At 38.4% G+C, this 24,095-nt stretch overlaps 1 protein-coding gene and 2 long non-coding RNA genes across 4 annotated transcripts in view; all 3 read left to right on the forward strand.

Annotated features, from left to right (window-relative positions):
• The window catches only part of LOC134820960 (secreted protein C-like), a 92,271-nt gene that overhangs the window by 17,739 nt on the left and 50,437 nt on the right, over positions 1 to 24,095 (forward strand). The gene's annotated exons all lie outside the window — the stretch shown is intronic.
• Positions 2,404 to 3,357, forward strand: LOC134820831 (uncharacterized). Its single transcript, XR_010160935.1, has 2 exons — positions 2,404 to 3,104; positions 3,269 to 3,357. It is a non-coding gene; the product is annotated as an uncharacterized LOC134820831 (long non-coding RNA).
• Positions 4,131 to 14,483, forward strand: LOC134820830 (uncharacterized). 2 transcript variants are annotated; one of them, XR_010160934.1, is made up of 6 exons: positions 4,131 to 4,423; positions 4,638 to 5,769; positions 5,984 to 6,753; positions 10,305 to 10,435; positions 11,612 to 12,069; positions 13,681 to 14,483. It is a non-coding gene; the product is annotated as an uncharacterized LOC134820830 (long non-coding RNA). The 2 variants fall into 2 exon arrangements; XR_010160933.1 differs by having other exon boundaries at positions 4,131 to 5,769.

The raw sequence follows: 24,095 nt of genomic DNA on the forward strand, positions 1-24,095 counted from the left end.
CCGGAAAAATTGATAATAATTTCGAGAGCGAAGCACGAGGGATTATTGTGAAAATAACCCCGATGTGCTTTGCCTTCAGCGCGAGGGGTTATTTTAATATAACTGAAGCGTGCCGGTGTTATGTGTTATAAACCCCTCCGGATTAGTGCTAGGATCAACAAATTTGACATTTTACTCTTAATTCTAGCTATATGAGATCAGTATGGAAAATATGAAATGGAATTGGGGAGTATATTATACTACTAAATATATAAAACTAAGGTATACTACGACATTTGAAATTGGCGTTCTATTTAAACATTATTCCTCAGTCAGAACGTTGAATGAATATCGATAAGGGGCGTCGAGTTAAGCCTGGCAAGCGATAAAAGGTGGAGCTAATAATGATATCGTTTCATGAAGTTCATCAAAGTAGACGACTATAATACATGGCTTATATCAAACAGGGCAATTTTGCTACGACAAAATTAACCGGACAAATGTAACCGTCGAGACAAATTCTGGAACTGGTCCAAGTAATGTAAGAGTACAAGTAATTATGTAAGCAGTGTGCTGGAATTTTGCCAGCGCCTGCAATTAAACCGATACGTAGATCAAGTGTATTTATAGTTCTTACGTTAAGCCATAGGTGATCACGAGAAATTTTTTACCAATGCGCGTCGTAGTAGTTAGTCACGTGATACACGTCATCAAAACTCACAGCGGGAGCCGGGACAATCATAATCGAATCTTATTCTAACCTGGAGGGGTTTATAATATTATCATCTGCTATGTTTTATTCTATAATGGGGCTCTGAATTATGATTTATTCATTTTTGAAGAGTTGTACCTTTCATCATGACAGAATGCCAATTAAACTGGTATCAAGACTGCTTTACAATCCTAAAGGCAACTTTAACTGTGCTCAGCTATGTTTTTTGAAATAAGCTCCATTTTGATAGTTTCAACAATATCTAATCTTGTGTGAGTTTTTGACTTTTAATAGATAATAATCATTATATATATTTGTAGGTAAACATTTGCTGGTACATCAGGCCGGTCCCTGACCAACTTATTAAACTGATATCAAGACTAAATACTAATGCTCTAATGATGAGTTAAAATAACATAAACCCGCCACGCAAAGGGTTTATATAACAGATCATCCCGCGCTAGCGGGATGATCTGATAAACACATACGAGTGCGCGCAGCGCACGAGTTTTGTGTTAATATGTAATCCCGAAGCGCCAGCTGAGGGATTACATTTATTTAGCCCTGAGCGTGAAGTGTTTATGGATTATAATTATCTCCGGCGATTTCGACAAGGGATTTGAATGTCAAACCGATCTGTCATAGTGGAGCAATAGCTTGAACGTTAGCAGGAACAAGAGCTGGAAGGAGAGCAAGCAAAACAATACTATTTTTAGGGCACGGACAAGGGTAGCTGGCTAGTCGCCAACTTCTCACGCCACGCGTTGGAGAAATTCCAAGAATTAGCTGCTTTGGCAACGTTCCCAGGAATTTGCGTGTAAAAGAAGTAGACGGTTACGATGTTTCATATCACGTGGTGCGCTTTCGTGTCACGTGGTATAGACTCGGCGTATGCTATTGGTGGCACGTGGTACGCACTCTAAGTAAACTATAGGTAAAAATATAATATTAATCATAAGCTAAAATGTACTAATCTTTGTATTCTAAATGGGGAAAAAGAAGAAACATTGTCAGTCAGTTGAGAAAATTGTCAGTCAGGCTATATGGCAGCTTTGTAGATGTTGTGACTATGCTAGTAGTGGTCCCAGGCTTGCGACTGGAATTGCGGTGTTAAATCGATTTAATGGTACCAACGATCCACCTCCCACTTGTTGTTTGGTACTTAGCATTAAAGACGCGCCCACGTGATCGCGCGTCTAACTGTTCTACTATTATCGAGTTCTAATAAGCGGTATCATTGATTATTGTAAGTCGGAGAATTGAATGATAAACATCAGTTACGACTAAAAAGCGGGCCGGGTTTATACAAATTTCCGGGGCGGGATGATATCACCTTTAGATGTTTATCTAACAGCGGGCCGGGCTGAGTGATAATATGATCCCGCGTCGAAATCCCGGAGATATTTATACTATGTTAATTGAATGTCTTACTAATTAAGTTTTACATTCTTTATTCCTCGAAATACTTAAGAGTGCACGACAGAAAGTCTAACACTAACAGGACCACTATTTAGATGGAGCTGTTTTAGTTTATTTGCTTACTTTTCATCGGCTTTAAATATTTAAACCACGTATTTATCGATGATCATTTTTTTTGGAATTCGTTGTTTTATTTTTGTAAAATTACAAAATAACATTGTTTATCGAGAACAAATTAAAAAAGTTTTTCTCAGATAACAATTGGATCCTTGCTTAAGCTAAACCACATTCAATTCAATTTGATGTGCTGAAAACAGGAAAGTTCTATATCCGTTGCTCATAAGGTTCAATTAAAAATAAAATAATTTTAAGTTCCATCCTGTATATCCTCCTGCCACGGTAATATTTAAAATTGGCTATTTTAGTAAAAAGGAGTAATTTTAGTGGTTTGAGATTCGTTGTTCATACATGAATTGCATAAAGGCATTTTGTTTATTTGGTGTAATGAAAATTACTAAAAATTTCCAGTCATTGACTGTGCTTGAATGATTTTATGTGTAAGATACATCTCCTAAAGTTTAGCAGATTATTTATATAAGAAGTGTATCCGAATTATAGAAGAAGCTTACGTTTAATTAACAAATGAAGCTTTTTGTGTTCAACCAAGGGATAGTTCGACAAGGTTGATGACATTCCATGAAGGTGTCTAATCAGAACACCACAGAAGAACACCTGATAGCAGATCGGCCAATCACAGTCTCAGACGGTGGTCTATGGATCGTAAGAATGGATAATGAGCGGCAGAGTTTAAAGATAATGAGCAGCAGACACAGGACTCTGTGAGATTCGGAGACGATATATGGGGATGACGATCGGAAGATAGAGCAGTCTAAGCCAGCACAGCCGATAGGGTTGTTCCAGTACTCAGGGGCCAGTAGGCCGGTTTCGACCAGCTACGCTATGTTTCGATAAGCTTGCTAGTCGTAGTAATCCAGTAAGTTCTTTTTCTTAATTTGATGTGAGCGTTTAATTTAGCTGTATTGTTTCTAAATTAAAAGTTCAGACGTGCATTTATAATAATATTGTTTCCAATTGTCAATTCCTGTTTCCTCCATTCATCTTAATCAACGCAGCTAGTAATACGTAATTTCTATCCAGGTTCAACCAGACACGAATACATGTTGCAGTTTTGTTGATAAGATTCCTCCTAAACTAGATGACCATTCCTTAAACCATCATGCGTGTTAGGTTCGTTCTAGAGGTAGATTACTTTTTTATTCATTTCAGTATGTTAGATCTAAAAATAATAAGAAGGTAGTTGAACATCGTAATTCCTCATTCTCAATCAATATTTTGGTGTTCAACCAAGGGACAGTTCGACACGGTTGATGACATTCCATGGAGGTGTCCAATCAGAACACCACAGAAGAACACCTGATAGCAGATCGGCCAATCACAGTCTCAGACGGTGGTCTATGGATCGTAAGAATGGATAATGAGCGGCAGAGTTTAAAGATAATGAGCAGCAGACACAGGACTCTGTGAGATTCGGAGACGATATATGGGGATGACGATCGGAGGATAGAGCAGTCTTAAGCCAGCACAGCCAATAGGGTTGTTCCAGTACTCAGGGGCCAGTTGGCCGGTTTCGACCAGTTACGCTATATTTTGATAAGCTTGCTAGTCGTAGTAATCCAGTAAGTTATTTTTCTTAATTTGATGTGAGCGTTTAATTTAGCTGTCTTGCTTCTAAATTAGGAGTTCAGACGTGAATTTATAATAATATTGTTTAGAATTGTCTATTCCAGTTTCCTCCATTCATCTTAATCAACGCAGCTAGTAATACGTAATTTCTATCCAGGTTTAACCAGACACGAATACATGTTGCAGTTTTGTTGATAAGATTCCTCCTAAACTAGATGACCATTCCTAAGACCATCATGCGTGTTAGGTTCGTTCTAGAGGTAGATTACTTTTCTATTAATCTCAGCATGATAGATCTAGGAATAATAAGAGTACTACTACTACTATGTCGGAACTCCCCTCCCCTTCTTCAAGATCGTATAAGGAAGCTCCCTTTGTCTTGCTCTACTATTTGTTACATTGACCTCTACAGCCCTTTAAGATAATCTTTTAATTTGTTACCTCTCAGGACCATAGTATACCATACAAGACATTTCTTTAACTCCTCGTTACGACACATAGAAGAAATGAAACAGAGAGAAGAATACGGCAGTCATCTATGGATTCTCTCAAAAGACTAACAGAAGGAACAACCCAGTTTGATCTTTCTGAACTATACATTTTATACTGGTATAGTATTGTTATCTATTTTTACCTATTGTTACCTTTTTATCCGTGCTAGTTAATCAGGTTTTTGGGTACTGGGCCATCCTGGTTAGCCTGCTATGGGCCGTTCCCCTGGCTTATGCAGGTGAATTTATAATAATATTGTTTTCAATTGTCTATTCCAGTTTCCTCCATTCATCTAAATCAATGCAGCTAGTAATAAGTAATTTCTATCCAGGTTCAACCAGACACGAATACATGTTGCAGTTTTGTTGATAAGATTCCTCCTAAACTAGATGACCATTCCTAAGACCATCATGCGTGTTAGTTTCGTTCTAGAGGTAAATTACTTTTCTATTAATCTCGGCATGTTAGATCTAGGAATAATAAGAGTACTACTACTACTATGTCGGAACTCCCCTCCCCTTCTTCAAGATCGTATAAGTAAGCTCCCTTTGTCTTGCTCTACTATTTGTTACATTGACCTCTACAGCCCTTTAAGATAATCTTTTAATTTGTTACCTGTCAGGACCATAGTATACCATACAAGACATTTCTTTAACTCCTCGTTACAGTTAGGTTACAACCACACATAGAAGAAAGGAAACAGAGAGAAGAATACGGCAGTCATCTATGGACTCTTTCAAAAGACTAACAGAACGAACATCCCGGTTTGATCTTTCTAAACTATACATTTTATACTGGTATAGTATTGTTATCTATTTTTACCTATTGTTACCTTTTTATCCGTGCTAGTTAATTAGGTTTTTGGGTACTGGGCCATCCTGGTTAGCCTGCTATGGGCCGTTCCCCTGGCTTATGCAGGTGAATTTATAATAATATTGTTTTCAATTGTCTATTCCAGTTTCCTTCATTCATCTAAATCAATGCAGCTAGTAATAAGTAATTTCTATCCAGGTTCAACCGGACACGAATACATGTTGCAGTTTTGTTGATAAGATTCCTCCTAAACTAGATGACCATTCCTAAGACCATCATGCGTGTTAGGTTCGTTCTAGAGGTAGATTACTTTTCTATTAATCTCGGCATGTTAGATCTAGGAATAATAAGAGTACTACTACTACTATGTCGGAACTCCCCTCCCCTTCTTCAAGATCGTATAAGTAAGCTCCCTTTGTCTTGCTCTACTATTTGTTACATTGACCTCTACAGCCCTTTAAGATAATCTTTTAATTTGTTACCTCTCAGGACCATAGTATACCATACAAGACATTTCTTTAACTCCTCGTTACGACACATAGAAGAAATGAAACAGAGAGAAGAATACGGCAGTCATCTATGGATTCTCTCAAAAGACTAACAGAAGGAACAACCCAGTTTGATCTTTCTGAACTATACATTTTATACTGGTATAGTATTGTTATCTATTTTTACCTATTGTTACCTTTTTATCCGTGCTAGTTAATCAGGTTTTTGGGTACTGGGCCATCCTGGTTAGCCTGCTATGGGCCGTTCCCCTGGCTTATGCAGGTGAATTTATAATAATATTGTTTTCAATTGTCTATTCCAGTTTCCTTCATTCATCTAAATCAATGCAGCTAGTAATAAGTAATTTCTATCCAGGTTCAACCGGACACGAATACATGTTGCAGTTTTGATGATAAGATTCCTCCTAAACTAGATGACCATTCCTAAAACCATCATGCGTGTTAGGTTCGTTCTAGAGGTAGATTACTTTTTCTATTAATCTCAGCATGTTAGATCTAGGAATAATAAGAGTACTACTACTACTATGTCGGAACTCCCCTCCCCTTCTTCAGAGCGTGTAAGGAAGCTCCCTTTGTCTTGCTCTACTATTTGTTACATTGACCTCTACCGCCCTTTAAGATAATCTTTTAACGTGTTACCTCTCAGGACCATAGTATACCATACAAGACATTTCTTTAACTCCTCGTTACAGTTAGGTTACAACCACACATAGAAGAAAGGAAACAGAGAGAAGAATACGGCAGTCATCTATGGACTCTTTCAAAAGACTAACAGAACGAACATCCCGGTTTGATCTTTCTAAACTATACATTTTATACTGGTATAGTATTGTTATCTATTTTTACCTATTGTTACCTTTTTATCCGTGCTAGTTAATTAGGTTTTTGGGTACTGGGCCATCCTGGTTAGCCTGCTATGGGCCGTTCCCCTGGCTTATGCAGGTGAATTTATAATAATATTGTTTTCAATTGTCTATTCCAGTTTCCTTCATTCATCTAAATCAATGCAGCTAGTAATAAGTAATTTCTATCCAGGTTCAACCAGACACGAATACATGTTGCAGTTTTGTTGATAAGATTCCTCCTAAACTAGATGACCATTCCTAAGACCATCATGCGTGTTAGGTTCGTTCTAGAGGTAGATTACTTTTCTATTAATCTCAGCATGTTAGATCTAGGAATAATAAGAGTACTACTACTACTACTAAACGGATTAAACGGATTAAACGGATTAAACGATTCAAAAGTCAAATTACAATGGTAATGTCTGACCAGATATAAAAAATTAAATTTACCCAAAAGTCATAAAATATATATATATATACCCCGTAAATCTTAAGAGTGACATTCAAAATACTTAATAATTTAAATGAACTTTTCTGAAAGTGTTCCGAGTCATAGATTATAATTTGGCAATATTGTTAATGTTAGGAATTTGTTTGGGGGACGCTTTAGGGAATCTTCGTTCATGAGCTTTGGTAAGGAACCTTCCTAGGTCTCCGATGGTTGTAGGGTGTGCGAAGATCTGTCCAATGTCAGAGAAGAGTAATGTTTTACTTTGTTGGGACAAACAGTGGCGGAGATCTTCATAGAGAGGGCAAGTACGCAATACATGAAGTTCATCTTCGATGATTGGATCAGGGAAAGGAAGCTCTAGAAGAAGATCGAGTGACTCCACATCTGTAGTAGAACAGTGTTTGCATGCCCTATTCGAAAGTTTTTGTCGATGTATGCCGTGTCTTCCAGTTTCGATGTTGTATTGATGCGAGCTTGTTCTGAGTTGCGCAAGTCTCCTAGTCTGCTGTGGCCGTAGGTTGATCGACAGGTATGTTTCGCAACCGAAGCTTGCCTTGATGAGGTTGTAGAATCCTAGTTTTCTGTTGAGTTTTCGCTCTTTGTTCCATTGTTGAACGAAAAGGGTTTTCATAGCCTCGCTGATTTTGAGCGGGTTTGAAATATCACTTCCTCCTGTCAGTTCTTTCACTGTGTTCTTGGTGGATTCCAGCCGGGAGAACCATAACAGTTTCAGATCCCTCTGCTCGGCGTAAGCGTGCCTCACTAAAGAAGAGCATCCCTCTTTGTCCAGTCCCTCCAACCTCCCGAGGTAGCTATAGACTTGGGACGTAAGCTCGATGGCAAGCGGGTATCTTCCAGTGTCACCCCACACAGCGGTGTTTGAAGTCGATTTGTTGACATTCATAGTCCATTTCATAAATGATAGGTGAACTTTCTCCAGGGGGTCTTTTGCTGTATCCTGAGTAGCCGGATAACTCCCCGAAGCAAAGATAGACATGAAATTTGTCATGGGAAGCCAGATCTGACACCCGTAGGATAGAACAGGAACAATCAGAGTGTCGAAAAGCTTAAACACAGTTGTCTTCCGGAGGTATCGAAGGTCAAGCATACTTTTGAGAGAGAAGTAGCTCCGGAGCCCTTTTTGTCTAAGCTTTATCTGTGCAAGTTTTAATGATCCCGTGAGTGTGAACGTAATTCCAAGATATGTGTACTCACGCACTGATGGCAAGGTCATTTCCCCGTAGAAAAAATTAGTACTGTCCTTGAGCACCCGTCCTGCCCGGTTAAACACCATAATTGCTGTTTTTGATATCTGGTGGATTCGTGTAGTGTTTTTGAGTCTCATGATTTGATAGTTCTTTTATTCAAATTTCTGATTGTTTCTGAATAGACTCAGTGATGACAGATTCTAATGGAAATAAATAGCTGAATAACGTATCGACATTTCTACGTCATACTCATATTCTCAAATTATTTGTTATATAGTAGTGTTGAAAGTATTAAAAAGTATGTTTTTGATATGTTAACCGATAACCCCCACTCTTGACAGTAGGTGTGTAAAACTTCTAACATTCTTTGAAGACTTTCTTGATCGAGAGCCAACAGAATCAGGTCATCGGCCCAGAGGAGGTGGGTTACTCTAGTACTTTTCAGTAACGGTACTTCGACATTTTCCATAGAATTAAGGTCTTCTGATAGTTGGTGTATGAAGCATTTGAAGAGTTCTGGAGACATGGGGTGTCCTTGTTCAGTCCCGCAAAGAACATCGATCTTTTCAGAGAGCTTGTTCAAGAGCTTGATTTTTGCTTTGGAGTTTGTGTACATGAACTCCATGCAACCAAAGAATCTTCCTTTGATGCCTAGTTTCCAGAGTTTGTACAAGAGTGCCTCCCGGCAGACTGTATCAAACGCTTTGGCGTAGTCAACAAAACAGGAGAACAATCTGCCTTTGTCAGTTAGCTTTTACATATTTTTCTATGCAAGTCGACAGTGTCAATATATGATCTGCTGTTTGCGCGTTTTTTCAAAACCCCAGTTGATTGGGGGTGTCAGGGTTTGTCTCAGCACGGAATTTTATAAGTCTCTGGAGGAGAATACTTGCAAACAGTTTTCCCACGTTGCTGGCTACTGCAATTGCCCTATAGTTGTTGGGATCGTAGATGTTGCCTTTTTTGTGCAGAGGCGTCACAACAGATGTTCCCCAGGGATAAACTCTGTGTGATAAACATAGGTTAAAGAGATGCAGTATAGCGCACTGCATATGTTTTCCAGAGAGTTTGAGAAATTCATTGGGGATTAAATCCTCCGACACTGCTTTCCCTTTCTTGAGCACTCGAGTACAAGCCAACAGTTCTTCGGAGCTTATGTCTTGGTCAAGGATTTCTGTGAGTGTTTGCTGGGTGGCATCTCTGTCCATTTCGTCTTGTAGTTCTTTTATTTTCTTAGGGCTGATCGATGGTTTACTATACAGCTCTTTGAAGAATTTGCTGAAGTTAAGCATATCAAAGACGTCCAATTTGCTTCCATTTGTCTTCATATCTTTAAGCCTCTTGAAACGGGACCAGTTAATATTTTTGCCTCGTTCGATGTCACTACATAGGTCCTCTATGAATGCAGACTTTTTAAGTTTTATGAGTTTCCGATATGATCGTCGACTTTCATAGTAAGAGTCTCTGAGTTTTTTATTCGTAGGATTTTTGCCGTAACTTTTGGACAGTTTGTTCAACTCCCGCTTGCCGTTTATACAACTTACATCAAACCACGGAGCTTTGGGCTTCATCCTTTGTCTCCTTTTTCTTTTTCCGCTCACTATTTTCCTATCTGGCTTGTTCCTCGGACCCTTTGTCGGAAGAATAACATCGGCAATGTCTTGGAAGATAGATACGAGTTCTTCATTAAGACACAAAACTTGTTCTCTGTCTGTGCATTGGGTTTCCGCGATTCGGGTTATTTTCTGAACAAATTCTGGCGAATTCTGGATCGCATGAAACTGAAATTGAAGTTTCTCGTCCTCATTATCCCATTTGTATTTTTATGTGCGTCTTCTAGTGTTTCAAGTAGATCCTCTGCATCAACCAAGTTGTGTTTGTGCTTTATTTTGCAGATGCACGGCTTGTGGTCAGAAAATTTGTTAAGATTCTGCACTTGGAATGACAGCACTGATTCCAACAATTCAGGTGTGACTGCCATATAGTCAACTACGCTGGCACCTATGTCGGAACTCCCCTCCCCTTCTTCAAGATCGTGAAAGGAAGCTCCCTTTGTCTTGCTCTACTATTTGTTACATTGACCTCTACCGCCCTTTAAGATAATCTTTTAATTTGTTACCTCTCAGGACCATAGTATACCATACAAGACATTTCTTTAACTCCTCGTTACAGTTAGGTTATAACGACACATAGAAGAAAGGAAACAGAGAGAAGAATACGGCAGTCATCTATGGATTCTCTCAAAAGACTAACAGAAGGAACAACCCAGTTTGATCTTTCTAGACTATGCATCTTAAATACTGGTATAGTATTGTTATATATTTTTTACCTATTGTTACATTTTTATCCGTGCTAGTTAATCAGGTTTTTTGGGTACTGGGCCATCCTGGTTACCCTGCTATGGGCCGGGCCGTTCCCCTGAATAATGCAGGTCTAATTTACCCATATATAAGTATATATTATACATATGTCGGAACTACGCCAGATAACCCCCTCCATATATCCTTGTCCCGCATCATGGTTTACAGTTCCTCTTTAGAGTTTGTCCCAACAATCAACATCCTTCAGTAACATAGACAAGTAGCTTTGTCTTGGTCGGCCTTGCTGTTATCTATCATGCATAGGTTCCCATAAGACCAAATCACTGGTAAGTAGCTCCGGATGTCTGATGCAGTGTCCCACCAATTTTAATTTCCAGTTTCCTAACTTGTTTGACAGACCTTGTCCTTCCATGAGATACCCAGCACCATACGCAGCATCTTTGTGTATGTCCCGTCCAAACATTTCTCTTGAGCCTTTGTCAGTATCCAGGTTTCTGATCCGTAGAGTAGTACTGACTCACAAGCCTCTATGAGCAATTGAGAATCTTTAAGAGTTTGGATTTCCAGATATCCTTCAGTCTATAGTTGAACATCGTAGTTCCTTATTCTCAATTAATGTCACATATCTACGAGGAGTTGTACAGTAAGCTATGTTGTGACGTCATCAGGCCATGTTGTGACGTACAACATCGTAGTTCCTTATTCTCAATTAATGTCACATATCTACGAGGAGTTGTACAGTGAGCTATGTTGTGACGTCATCAGGCCATGTTGTGACGTCATCAGGCCATGTTGTGACGTACAACATCGTAGTTCCTTATTCTCAATTAATGTCACATATCTACGAGGATTCCTGCTAATACCGTGTTGTTACTTGCTATTGTCGGTACCAGCTTGATCGGGTTACTAGGTTACCAGGTTACCAGGTTACTAGGTTACTAGGTTACTAATTAATGTCACATATCTACGAGGATTCCTGCTAATACCGTGTTGTTACTTGCTATTGTCGGTACCAGCTTGATCGGGCGCCAAGAATAATTGATTCTCCTTCGTCAGCCGAGACGGTTAGTTCAGTTACAACGTCTGCATAGAGTAGTAGATATATATTCCAATTTAGGAAAATGGGTTCCTTTATAATAATAATTATACTAATCCCAGGTGTAACAGTAGGAGGATCTAGGAACACGTTAAATCATATTATAACACTGATGGAGAGTAACTGAAGACCCCGTGTCTAACGAAGTGTGAATTAACACACTGCCTTGGTACCCTCTAGTCGGCTGTGTTTTCGGGCTGCCTGGCGTTCAATTCCTGGAGTTGGTCACCCCCAGGACTGGAAATACGTCACCAGGCAAGTGAAACAGGGTGGTAAGGGGACGACAGTCCACACCTAGCTAGTATCTTATCTTTTTGAACCCCACAAAGTGTGGAAAATTACCCATGTTTTATGGAAATCATATAATTAGGAAGATAAGATATACTTTAAGTGAACTGCAAGCAAGCGAAAAAAAAGTTCATAGTTGTGACAGCTAAGTCCTCTATTGGCCAGACCGTCGGTGGCACCCAGGAGTGCCAATCCCCTGGTCATCCATCGGTACAGACTGGGTCCCTTGCCGGTGGGTTCACATATGCGTAATATTCTTTAATTTAAAAGATTGCGTAACCTGCTCAATGTACAGTCGGGCCTACACAAGCTTAACGCGACCTGGTCTTTATGATCGTCCAGTAAGTAAGCGATTGTAGCTGTTGTGATCGAGGGGATTAAAAATCGAACCTCGGGAAACAAAGGGCAGTTCTTTAAACTGCGGAATTGTGGTCAGCTCAGATTGCGCCTGTATGCACATACAATATACATGATTACATAAGAATAAATAAGTAGGTAAGGGTGCATAAAATAAAAGTTATGATTAAGGGGGGGGGGTTCACCCTGATTTTGTTGTGAAACTTGGTTTCGAGATAGCAGTTGACCAACAAACTAGGACCAGTGACCGAACTTTTGAGGGGGTCCCGGACCCCAACCGCCAAACGGTGCCCGCGGGGCAGCCACGCCCATATTTGGTCCAAATTAGGCCCAATTTAGCCAAATACCCTGAACATGCCCAAAATCCAGATTTTAGGTGATCTACTTGTAGCTAGTGATTCCCTGAACTCGTATATGAATTTTCATCAAGATTGGACAATAAATGACTGAGTTATGAGCAAAAAACCATATGACCATATTTGGGCATACGCACCAAATTTGATCGATTTTGGCCCATAAATTGGTCAAATATCAATATTTTTGAATGAAACCAACTTTATATGGAAGGTAGGCCTATACTACACATTATCTATGATTATCAGCTCAGTATCTACCTAATTGTGGGTTCTATGTTCAAATAATCGCAAAAAATGAACAAAATTGCCCATATCTCAGTTCGCGATATTTGCAAAACTGACTTCGCTCAAAACAATAGAACTCAATAGGGTTTCAATATTTTTTCATGAAATTTTCAGAATCAACGTAGAATTGTCTCATGACCTTAAGTTTTGGGACAGAATTTTGAGTTAGGCCTTTAAAAAAATTTGGCGGCCAAATTCCAAAATTTGCACTGCTAAATTTAGAATAATCATAGATAATGTGTAGTATAGGCCTACCTTCCATATAAAGTTGGTTTCATTCAAAAATATTGATATTTGACCAATTTATGGGCCAAAATCGATCAAATTTGGTGCGTATGCCCAAATATGGTCATATGGTTTTTTGCTCATAACTCAGTCATTTTTTGTCCAATCTTGATGAAAATTCATATACGAGTTCAGGGAACCACTAGCTACAAGTAGATCACCTAAAATCGGGATTTTGGGCATGTTCATGGTATTTGGCTAAATTGGGCCTAATTTGGACCAAATATGGGCGTGGCTGCCCCGCGGGCACCGTTTGGCGGTTGGGGTCCGGGACCCCCTCAAAAGTTCGGTCACTGGTCATAGTTTGTTGGTCAACTGCTATCTCGAAACCAAGTTTCACAAAAAAATCAGGGTGAACCCCCCCCCCCCTTAAGTTGAAGCAGTTGGAATGCGAAAGGAGGTCGAAGACCAGAAATATTAATTGATTAAATGTTGTATCATAGAGCAAGACTTGACATTACATTTTGTAACAATATTTACACGTGCAAATTTAAAGTAGTTTTCAAGTTCGTTACGTTATAAATTGTTTTAACGCGATAGTTAAAAGATATTGTTTTCAGACCAGACTTCCTCCACCATTCGTGACGGCCAACCTGTTAAAGATCGAGACACTCCATTCCGCCTACACCGTAGCTTAGAGATAGACTTTGAAAGGTGATTGCCTTAAGACCTTATCATAGACTTTTGATACTAAGATATTTAATTAGTGTAGTATAAAAACTTACTTCCATTGTTATATAAAAATTACTTACATTGTTATGCTGAAATGGAATAGTCTACCAGTATGTATCCGGCAGTCAGAGCGGATTTCTACTTTTAAGACCAAACTGATCAAGTACCTCTGGGCTGCCGATACAGTCTGGCCTGATTAGCTCATCAGTCTTATGAGTCTCAGAAATGTGTTTTTGTTGGTTACAATTCTGTCCGTCCAATATCCTATCCGCTTGTCTTTTTCTTTTTTCTTCTATTAGTTGTGACGGAATTGTAATGAATGACATGCTTATAATTATTCATGATATGTTTGATTTCTTGTTATTGTTTGTCATTCAAATTTGGTAGACGGCCCCAACGTTAATGTGGCTCTTGCTATGTGTTGGTTCAGCCGAATTAATTATTATGTAATCAAGTTTTTTTTCTCTTTTAGTTAGTTTTCATCCGGCCAAACATTAAGCAACTTATATTGCAGTACCATTTATCAATAAGTATATCAAAATATGTCATTGTAATTTTGCATGGCTGAAATGTAACGCTTGATTTATATATATAATAATTAATTGAATTTTCAAATTTTAAAAAAAAATCTTTAAAGAAGGTTTGTGTTAATTAAATATATAACTATTAGTCGATTTATATTCTTGCTCTACATTGTTGTATCAATTTGTGTTAATCCACCAAAATTGAAAGTCTGAATTATAATCATTATACCGCAACAAATAAAATAAAAAGTAGCATGAAGATCTAAATTCCAGCAAAACTATAATTTCCCTAAAACCAAAGTTTTAAGACGCTCAATACTAATAGTGAGTTCAGAACCTTCTGAGACGGACTCTTCTTATATAATAATAATAATAAATTGAAATTTAATGACACCGCTTTTAAGATAAATCTTATATTCAGCAGTGTTTGAACTAGTCATCCCAGAAAATATCATGAATACTGAGCTAAAAAATAACATATGCTTGAAAATATATCGTCAATATATAACCGGGGCTCCCATGTTTTATAGTTCTAGCCAAGTCTAAAGGAGCTCTAAATAAATAATATCTTGGAGGAAATAAAGCACTAAATATCATCGACATGGGAGAGGTGATTATTGCTCGGTACTTGCAACTAACACGTCCTGTCTAATAATTGGTACCGTGGTTAATAACATGTGTCTTAAGTTCTGATGATTTTGAGAACCACGCCCTTGGATGACCATACCCTTTCAAGCAAGGTAAGCCATAGAAACTTCGGAAAACCGTCTTTTTGTGTTTTATTTAATTGTTTTTGTGTTGAGTTACTTTATCGGACGTTATTTGACCAGACATTGCGTGGATACAGTAACCATTCCCAAAGCAGATTACTTTTACCACCTACATAATATACGACCATCCATATTTTGTAAGTAGTGATAAACGCAATATAGACCTATATAAATTAGAACAGTAGGATTAAACCAAAAACACAAGGTTTAAAAGTTTGGATCAGTCTAAATTCAGCATAATATTCTAGATGGAGTTTTAAAATCAGCTTCAACCGAATGAGTAACTGTTACTACACCATTATAGCATTATAGACTTCAAATCACTGTCGGAAAGAATAACAGGGCCGCAGAAATAAGATCGAAGCCAAAAAGTCAAAATCAGCCGAAAAATGTTTGCAAGAATTAGAATTCAGAGGTAACCAGAATAAAATAAAAAATTGCGGTGTTTATAGCAGCTGAAAAATGGAAGCCAGAATAAATTTCCAAATCAGCAGTTTATAGATTTTCAAAACAAGTCACTTCGGCAAATCACTGCAGTAAAAATCAATCTTTAAATTTTAACGTGTTCCTGCTTCGCAGCTTTAGTAATTATAACTTAGAATCAGTAAGAATCAGATTATTATTAATTAATTAAAGCAAGCTTCTAGTTTCGGGGTAGCCTGTAGCAGGCAACGCCCGATACTAATGCTTCAACAGACTTACACAAGTGCAAGTAAGTAGGTAAATATTTCATGCTAGGTATGTGAATCAGGCATAAGAATCAGATCAAATTAAAAATGATTTTCTCCATAAAATTTATTTCTGGCTGCATGATATTCTATTGCTACTTTAAAAGGTAAAACACATTCTACACGAGTACTTTCTCAGATAAGGGTTCATCTGCCAAACATTCCAATGTCACAGCCAAGTTCTACAAAGTGACCAAAACATTATTTAACTTTAATGCATTTGTGTCTTCGTTGGTTGGTTGATAAGTTAAAAATCAGCCGAAAAATTTACGCGTGATAGCCTATGTGTTCAATAGAAAGATTCTCGTCCAACTCTTGGATACAGGTAAGTCTACTTTTCAATTTATCATCATAGCATCTTGTATCGACGATTTGTACAATCGTCAATTTTACTGATTTTCAACCTTTCAATCACACGATGACACATATCCTGAAAAACAGAGCACATGATACTGCTCAGTGCTCAATACTCAGAACCTTCTAGTTCTACAACCTTCTAGAACCTTCTAGAACCTTTAGAACCTTCTAGAACCTTCTAGAACCTTCTAGAACCTTCTAAAAGCTTCTATAACTCCACATCTAAAGCCTGCTCCTCAATCCCAAACACGGCCCTCATCACCTCCTTACCCCGAGTCTTGCTCATGTCTAAGGGCGTGGTCGGAGCACTGCTCGCTGCGTACCCGGAGTCTGTCTCCGGGGTTCCAGACTCCGAAATCGAGTGATCGTCTAGACTTTTGTTCCGTTTTAAAGTTTTAGAAATGCCCAGTCCGGAGAGTAACTCCATGGCAGGGAGCACAAAGTTGGGGGTCTTGTTCAGATCTCCTAGGAGATCAGAGGTGGTCAGACCGCTGATACCTCGGGGACTCAGGGCGCTGACCATATCGTCCTCATCCAGCTCACAGAGGTCCAGGGTCTCTGGATACTGGACTAGCTCCGTCTTGGTTTGTTCCTCATCAACTTCAGTACAATTATCAGCTGTATCGTCAAGTTCCCCCGCGGGGTCATCGGATATACAGCTGGCAGGTGGACTGCTTCTTTTTTCTTTTTTTATCAATAAACTTTCAAATTGTTACACAAATACATCATTTTATTTCAAAGAAAATATCGCCGAATGACCTTACATGCCTTGACAAGTGACCGAGTGTAAACAAAATAAGGGACACCGAAACACCAGTTGACCAGTAAACTGATCATAGCAATTACATCGGGCCCTAAATGCACCTATAAGTGAAGCGATGCTGCAACCAAGGCATGCTAGGTTTATTCCATTGAACTAATAAGGTTACATCCTAAAATATAAATATAATAAATAACAATGTACCATAAATCATAATTATAAACACACTTTATCTAACATATTTTATTAATTATACTTCATATCAATTTATATTTAGACAATATAGTTACATTAAGGTAAATTGTTTAACTGTCAGCTGCTTTAAGAGAACGTGGCTACTCTCTTCACCATAACTTCAGGTCTGATGCGAGAGGGGGAGGCACTGCGCTCATCTTCCGGAAAAGTTTGACTTGCTCTATGGAAAAGAGTAGAATTGTGTTTAAACACTTTGAACTCACAATGGGCACAGTCAAAACAACCTCCAACAAGATTCTATTTGTTGTATTGTACAGGACGGGACCCTTAACCTCATCTTTCACTCAGGAACTGGATATTCTGCTCTCTGATATTTCTACTCGATGTGACAATATTGTTCTAGCTGGAGATCTCAACATACACTTTGATAGTAATAATAGAGTTGCGTCTGACACTCTCAAAATACTTAAATCATATGGTTTTCATTCTCAGTATGATCGCCCAACACACATAGGGGGTGCATGTCTTGACAGGTTGTTTACTTTCTCACTGAACAACCATCTTAATTGCAATAATGTGTTTATTGACAATAGCGACACACTGGGCTCAGATCACTTTCCTATAATTTGTAACATCAGCAACACTTTGGGTAAGAAGTATTTCAAATCGATTGAATTCAGAGATATTAAGGCCATAGACAAGGATGCCTTTTCATGTGAATTGAACGATGTTATTGATAGGTTTAGTTTATCGGGATCGTTTTCGACCTCTGTAATGACTCTTGGTGCCTCTATAGCAAACCTTCTTGATGAGTATGCTCCTTTAGTTAGCAAAAGAGTGTCTGTGGTGGACACAGCCCCATGGTTTGACAAGGATTATAGAGATCTGAGAAAACTACGTCGTTTAGCCGAAAAGAAGAAAAATAGATCAGAGGAACACTTTCTTCATTACAAAGATCTTTGTCATGAGGCTACTGCACTTGCTAACACTAAAAAGAAGGACTTCGTGGAAGCTGTTATTAAAAAATCGGAGAATAAAACTAGAACTCTTTATCAAGTCGTAAATAAGGTATTGGATCGTAAACAAAGCAGAATTCTACCTGACTACACTGAAGATATTGAAGTGCTCGCCTCTGACTTCAACAATTTCTTCTCAGAAAAGGTTGAAAAGATTCGAGATAACATACCAGCCTCCCCAATACCCGATTGTTCTGACACTAATGCAACACCTCTCTTTGAATTTGAGCCAACCTGTATCTCTGAACTTGAAGATATAATCAAAGAAAGTGGAATTAATTGTTCACCTAATGATGTCTTACCACAAGATCTTGTCAAAGATAATATCACTTCTCTGTTGCATGTATGGGTTGATCTAGTCAACCAATCGCTGTCATCAGGAAGTATGGATGGTGTGAAACTAGCTGATGTAATTCCGCTAATAAAAGATGATTCTCAGGATCCGAATATATTGAAAAACTACAGGCCAGTCTCAAACCTTACATTCCTGGGAAAACTAATTGAAAGAGTAGTTTTAAGAAGACTTAACGAGCACCTTAGTCGGAATAACCTTAATTGTCAGGAGCAGTTTGCTTACAAAAAACACCATAGCACTGAAACACTCTTGATTAAAATAGTGAACGATGTCTTAATAGCAGCAGATGAAAAAACTGCTACTGTGGTGATGCTCTTGGACCTGAGTGCTGCCTTTGATACTGTGGACCATACTTTGTTACTCCGTATCTTGAAGCAAGAAATAGGAATCAGAGGAACTGCTCTTAGCTGGTTCACCAGCTTCCTTAAAGGACGTTGTCAGCGGACTAGACTCGGCAAATCTGTCTCTGAAACAATAACTATCCGATTTGGAGTACCTCAGGGCTCTGTTTTAGGCCCGGTACTCTTTAACATCTATATCAGATCGTTGTACAGATGTGTTAAAGAATCTGGTTTCTCCATTATTGGTTATGCAGATGATCATCAAATCATGAAATCTTTCAAACCCTCTGATCAGGTCAAAACCTTAACCAATCAGCTGAGAAACTGCTTCTTGAGGATAAAGAATTGGATGTCACAGTACTACCTGCAACTGAATGATTCTAAAACACAACTCATAGTCTTTGGACCTAGTAAAGTGCTCAGTGAGATAGAACTTCATGGCGTTGATATAGCTCCTAACACTTTGGTAATGTTTGTGCCTACTGTTAAGAACCTTGGATTAGTAATGGACAATCAGCTGGTATTTGATAAACAGATCGTAAATCTCAAGAAGAAATGTTTTCATACGTTACGTAATATCAGAAAAATCAGATTTCTACTGAGTCCCAAACAGATTAAGATCATCGTTAACAGTCTAGTAGTGTCATGTCTAGATTACTGTAACGGTCTGTACTTTGGTATCGGCGAGAAGCTGCTGCATCAGCTCCAGTTACTTCAGAATGCTGCTGCAAAAGCTGTCACTGGTAAATATAAACATGACCATCTTGATGATGACCTGATAAAGCTTCACTGGTTAGATGTAAAGAAAAGGATTGTCTTCAAAATCTTATTACTATCTCACAAGTCACTGTTAGGATTGGCACCAATTTATCTGCAGGACATGTTCAAGTATGCTCATCATGGTCACTCATTGAAGCTTATTGTTCCTTCTTGTAATTCAAAGTTTGGTGAGCGTAGCTTCTCTGTAGTGGCTCCAAAGATCTACAATCGTCTGCCTGTTACCATCACCTCTGCTCAATCTCTGGAATGTTTTAAAGCTTTTCTAAAAACTTACCTTTTCAAAATGTCTCCAGATGAACTTGAAAAACTTTATCGATAACTATTGTGGTCATATTTGGAATTCGATATTTGCATAATATATTTAAGTACCATTTTCGGGCTTTAGTATTGACGATATATTTTCAAGCATATGTTATTTTTTAGCTCAGTATTCATGATATTTTCTGGGATGACTAGTTCAAACACTGCTGAGTATAAGATTTATCTTAAAAGCGGTGTTATTAAATTTCAATTTATTATTATTATTATATGGTCGTTTAGAACTGTCCAGAGGTACTTAATTAAATGGGTTTTAAACACGGATGGCCTTGAGATTTCCCTTAATTCATAAGGGAGTTTATTCCAAAGAATGTGTGCTCTGTAAAAGTAAGACTTAGATATGCCTGAACATCTGGTCTGGCTTGACGTAAGGTTTTGTGGAACTTGAGGAGAAATGTCACTAATCATACTGAGATCGTCTAGATGTGATCGCCTTAACCTACTTCCCATGAAACGTCGTAAGTAAGGTGGAAATGTCACAACTGACATGTCATAAAAAATATTATGAAAATATAATATATCCTTGTAATCAAACCTTACCGAGAGTGGAAGGATATTTAGTTCCTTACACGCTATGAAATACCTTTTTTTGTCCCTAAGGCTCAAGTAAATATCATTAAGGATCCACTTGATACCTCTTTTTTGTATCGATTCAAGTTTCTCCACCGAGGTTTCTGAATGAGGCCGCCAGACAATTGTGCAGTGTTCGAAATGACTTCTAACCTGAGATAGATAGAAGGCCCGACGTTTTTTAGTGTTCTTGGTGAAGTAACATGTTCTTTTTAGAAGGCCTAACCTCTGACTAGCCTTAGAGTATATCATATCACAGTGATGTGACCAATCTAACTTACTATTGATATGTACTCCAAGATCTTTTTCAATGTCTGTGTATTCGATAGCCGTTTCATTCATTGAGTACACAAAATTAACACTACGATTCATAGAATATGCTCGGGTAATAGAAAGAACGTGACTTTTTGAAGGGTGAAACACCATCTTATTATGATGCCCAATTTTGAAGACTGTTAATATCCCGCTGGAGCAGCCAATGGTCATCCTGGGACGTGATTCTACGCCATATTTTTGTATCATCAGCATACATGGTTATATTTGTTTCCGGTGACAAATCCTCTGTAATGTCATTAAGAAAAAGTATAAATAAAGTAGGCCCTAAAATTGAGCCCTGGGGGACACCTGATCTAACCTGACAGGGAGCAGACATTTTATTTCCAATGACAACCCTTTGGTATCTGTTTTCAAGGTAGCACTTGAAGAATCTCAGTAGAGATGCATCAATGTTATATTGTTCTTTGAGCTTCAACAGAATTATGTCGTGGTTGACAGAATCAAAAGCTTTTTGGAAATCAAAGTATATTATGTCAGTGCGAACATTGTCATTGAGAGATAGGGCTAAGCTGTCACAAAAATTTACTAGCTGAGTTGTACATGATTTCCTACTCATAAAACCATGTTGACGTTGATCAATAAGATGTTCACATCGATTGAGCAATTCATCCCGGATTACTTTTTCGTAAACTTTCATAATAATGCTTGTCAGAGAAATTGGCCTATAGTTGTTAACTTCAATTTTAGAGCCTTTTTTTATGAACTGGAACAACGTTTGCCATTTTCCAATCTGCTGGAATACATCCAGTTTTATAAGAAGCTTCAAAAAGGATAGCAAGAGGCTTAGACAGGCTCACTGAACAGTATTTTAAAATTCTTCCATGGATATTGTCGGCCCCTTGCGCTTTACTTGGATCAATATTTTCAAGTAAACCTTTGATTTTACAAGTGTCGAAATTGACCTGAAAATCACGGTCACTGGAAAAGTCTGGAGTCTCTTCTATCGGTGGATCAAAGAAGTCCTTCTCGGGAGTTTGCTCTAATATTTCTATTGGCTCGTATTCCTCCTCAAGTTTTGTGGGTTCTGGTTCTTCCTCCTCCACATTGCGCCCTCCACATCCTCCTGCCAATTCTATTGTTATTCCCAGGTTCCTCGCTCTCTCATGTAACATGTCCAGGGGTATGTCTCGACCATCAGTCTCCACCTGGTTCTCCTCACGGTCTGTCTTCGTTTCAAAACTGTGAAATATCTCATCACAGAAGGAAGTTGAGTTTACCCACTCTCTACATTTCTCGTTCACCTCCACTACCTCACTTGACAGCAGTGGACAGTTCTCTCCTTCTTCAGGTGGGGTGAACATTGGACCTGAGGAAATTAATTCAGCTTCTATTTCATCGTGACCAGTTGTAAGGTACTGTGATCCATCTACCATTATCTGACTATCATCAACAGTAACGTCGCTCTGTATGTCCATTTTGACAGAAGTTTCCTTTGGATTCACCGAGTCAAGTTCGTGGTGATGGTGTCGTGATTTAGGTAACATATTCTCTTCCTCGGCTTCATTTGGCAAGATCTCGTCTGCAAGAGGCTCTCCAAATCCAGTTAAATCGTATGTTTCATTTTGTGTGATCATCTGAGCAAAAGGATCTCCTTCTGTCGGAGAATAAAATTCAGCTTCGTCAGTTGAATCTTGAATGGGAGAGTCAATAGGTTCGCAAACAACGATATCAACAGCTTCATGAATTGAAACCTGGGCTAAAGAATCAGCTGTTGAATTACATAAAACTTTGTGCCGCATATTAGTGCCACAAGTGCCGCATGTTAGTGCCGCATGTGCCGCATGTTAATACCGCAAGTGCCGCATGTTAGTGCCGCAAGTGCTGCATATTAGTGACACAAGTGCTGCATATTAGTGACACAAGTGCTGCATATTAGTGACACAAGTGCTGCATGATAGTGACACAAGTGCCACACTGTGCACACTGCTGCATTTACGTGCCACATGTGGATTTACGTAATATATAAAGTTGACTCATTTCCTCTTGCTCTTGTGAACCTTAACAAGATCTCTGTTACCATGGTACTACAGATGGTTACTATGGTAACCAATAACAGTATCTTTGTAATCTCACCCCTCTCTCTGGTGGTGTTTACAGGATATCCATCATTTGTTAGATCTAAAGAGAATTAATAAATATGTTAGATTGGTGTAAGGGAAATCTTCTACTCACGGGTAAATTTGAACGAAAATAATTACGGACGTGGAAAATGATCATATAATTTCAGGAAAACCAAAAATTGAGAGATTTTCCTTAAACATCCCCGCCAACTCAGCAGCATATTTTGGTGTTTGGTTACGTGCTTGGACCAATCACACGCTGCTTAGATGTTCATGTGGTTAATTTGGTTTGGAAAATATCGCAATTTCTGCCGCTACAGTTATTGAAATTTACTGTCCAGAGGTAGTTACCAAGGACGGATATTTACTTTGGGCTGACGAATTTAACTGGGGTGTGTTCACTTAGTTTCAAATCTATCAGTTAAAATGACCACTATCACTTATTTTCCTTATAAGTTATCACTTATTATTTAAACACTGTGTAGAAATTACATTATTACGCTCCCCCTCCCCATCTAGTTGTTACTCCTGCCCTGTAAGTCACTTTAAATTTAAACACAGTGTAGAAATTACAGTATTACACTCCCCCTCCCCATCTAGTTGTTACTCCTGCCCTGTAAGTAACTTTAAATTTAAACACAGTGTAGAAATTACATTATTACGCTCCCCTCCCCATTTAGTTGTTATTTCTGCCCTGTAAGTCACTTTAAATTTAAACACAGTGTAGAAATTACATTATTATGCTCCCCCTCTCCATCTAGTTCTTACTCCTGCCCTGTAAGTTACTTTAAATTTAAACACAGTGTAGAAATTACATTATTACGCTCCCCCTCCCCATCTAGTTGTTACTCCTGCCCTCCAGTAAGTAACTTTAAATTTAAACACACTGTAGAAATGACATTATTACGCTCCCCCACCCATCTAGTTGTTACTCCTACCCTGTAAGTCATTTTAGGGACTCCCGAACCCTTTCCCCATACAAATCCTGTCATTTAAAAAATAGTAAGCGATTTCTAACACAACCGTTATTGCAGCCCCTCATAGGTTATTTGGCGTTTTTCATTTTAATCATATTGATATAAATGACCAAACCGTTGAGTAAATGAAATTCAAACTGATTTGATTTTGGGCTTTTATTTGTTTGCCTGACCTCAATAGTTCAGCATTTTTATTTTTTAGTTTTAATCGAGTTC

This window comes from Bolinopsis microptera, chromosome 9 (genome assembly GCF_026151205.1).
Source record: "Bolinopsis microptera isolate Bmic1 chromosome 9, MBARI_Bmic_1.0, whole genome shotgun sequence".
NCBI classification, from domain to species: Eukaryota; Metazoa; Ctenophora; class Tentaculata; order Lobata; family Bolinopsidae; genus Bolinopsis; species Bolinopsis microptera.